This window comes from Vigna radiata, chromosome 10 (genome assembly GCF_000741045.1).
Source record: "Vigna radiata var. radiata cultivar VC1973A chromosome 10, Vradiata_ver6, whole genome shotgun sequence".
NCBI classification, from domain to species: domain Eukaryota; kingdom Viridiplantae; phylum Streptophyta; class Magnoliopsida; order Fabales; family Fabaceae; genus Vigna; species Vigna radiata.
The window spans coordinates 1133068-1135210 of NC_028360.1; the positions used below are offsets into that span (position 1 = coordinate 1133068).

At 36.6% G+C, this 2143-nt stretch overlaps 1 long non-coding RNA gene across 1 annotated transcript; it reads left to right on the forward strand.

The window, feature by feature from the left end:
- The first annotated feature begins 472 nt into the window (after nt 1-472).
- LOC111242625 lies at nt 473-1525 on the forward strand. Its single transcript, XR_002669925.1, has 2 exons — nt 473-687; nt 1153-1525. It is a non-coding gene; the product is annotated as an uncharacterized LOC111242625 (long non-coding RNA).
- The last annotated feature ends 618 nt before the right edge of the window (nt 1526-2143 follow it).

Here is a 2143-nt window from a genome sequence, read left to right on the forward strand (position 1 = left end):
TAAATCAGAAAGATATACCTATCTGTTAAATATAACCAATCTGATTTCATTATTCAGCATTATTTTTTTGAATAAGTTGCAGCGTTTTTATGACAGTATTGCTGTGAAGTGTGCATCCATATTGTATGATCATTGGTAGCAAAATGCTTGGTTCCAGTAATTAAAGAAAAAGAATGAAAGCATAAATCAAAATACGTATATGCTGNATTGTAAAAGCAAGAGGAACCGTGCCAATTGACATAAGTCTGAAACTGGATGCATAGTTTTCAGCAGTTCATTTAGGCATTTCTTCAAACACTTTTGCCTAAATTTCATTTGAGTTGAATTGAATGTTTCTGCAACTTATCTTTGTTTCTTGCTTTTCAAATATACTCTAGAACCTTTCCTAAGTTCCTTTTGAGTGCCATCTATCATTGAACACCGATTAATTGCTTGATTTTTGATTGTTTGGACTTCTGCACACCAACTGTTTGTTATATTTCCAGTGGTGTGTTCTGTTATGTTATCATTGCAGCAGCAAAAGTCCCAATTTCTGCACTCAAACTTGATGAATGTGGATTGGTGTGAGCTCATTTGTGGTTACAACATTGTTGTAGACGGCTTGACATAATTGGTAGCACTTTAGGAAGAGGATTGGTGAAGGAAAAGATCACTTGGAAGGATGCAATTCGGCACAGCAGTGCACTCGTAAGCTGCAAATTCTGGTGTGGAATTTCCATGTGACAGCAGCTTCCTTACTATGCAGCTGTAAGCTTTGTGAGAATCCAATTGCAGATTCAATTTTCTTGAGAGAAGCCAAAGCTGCACACCAAATTTTTTTTACCATTTCTGAGTACTGAAACAGCAGAACTGCACAAACACCCTTGCAGTTGAGAGATTTGAGGCTGCCTACAGTGCAGTGTTCAATTATTCTGAGAATCCAAAGTTGCAGTGCCACACTTTTTCCCCTTTCTTTGTGCACAGTTGTCTGCTAATCTTGTTACTAAATCTAAATCATTAATTGAAATCACAAGTATAAATGAATTTAGATCAAAAGTTGAACTGATTTTGTCAAATATATTTGCTGATTTCCACTTTGCTTGGAGTATTTGTTGTTTGGCATGTTACAGCTATGCAGATGTAATTTGGAAAGTATTATAGCATTGGTTGCAGCAGTGGAAATTGTGTAGACTTTCAACACGGCACAAGAGAAAAACAGCCGCAACAGCAGATCTTCCAATCAAGTTCATTCTGCAACATATGCATTTGGCAGCAAAACCACAAACCCCTGTGCAGCAGGGGAAAATTGGATCCATCCTCCACATCCATTGCAGTAAAGCCGAGAGAAAGAATTGGTGCAGTTGAGTTTTTTAAGCAGCAGCAAGGCACCAAAGCTGAGAACGGAAAGTGAAACCACAAGCTAGGAGACTCCAAAAGTAGCCAGCACATGAATTTGAACAAGAACCAGAATGTGGCAGCAGCTGTTCTACTTTTCTTTGTAATTGTAGTGTTCATTTTTGAATTGTAATAGGTTTTCTGTGTTAGATTTCTTTAAAGTGTAAAAGGCCATTCCAAGTCCAAGTGTTTTTGGAAGAGTCCTTGGTGCTCCTTCAACTCTTGGCAATTGTTTGCTTTACATTTAGCTTAGACTGGTGAGTGTGTCTTGCTAGCCAAAGCTACAAGCCTCACCTTAGGAGTAGAATTTTATCTTACTTTTTTGTATGTGATTTTGTATGTCGCTTAGGGACGTAGGATTTATTAGAGTCCGCATAGAGTCTGATTGTATTCATTGTGAGTCAAGTGCACTTTGTTTTTTAAAAGTAACTTTACTTTAAAGGATGTCTAGGATTAGTGAGTTTGAGAAGCAATATATTCTTAGGAAACTAATGCAACAAATTGGGAATATTAAAGAGAGCTTGAATCAAGATAGACTTAATAGGGAGGTGCAAAGCTCAATCATACAAAATGAACTTAGAGTCATAAAAAGAGAACAAAAGAATCAAAGAAATCATAAGCTTTTAAGAGAACTCATTCAAGAGGGTAGAACATTCATTAAAAGTTTAAATGGATTTTATTGTCAGGAACGAGAATTTAGAGATAAACTTATGAATTTCTTGAATGAGGGAAGTAAAAGAGACCTAGAGAGAAAACGTNGGGAACAACA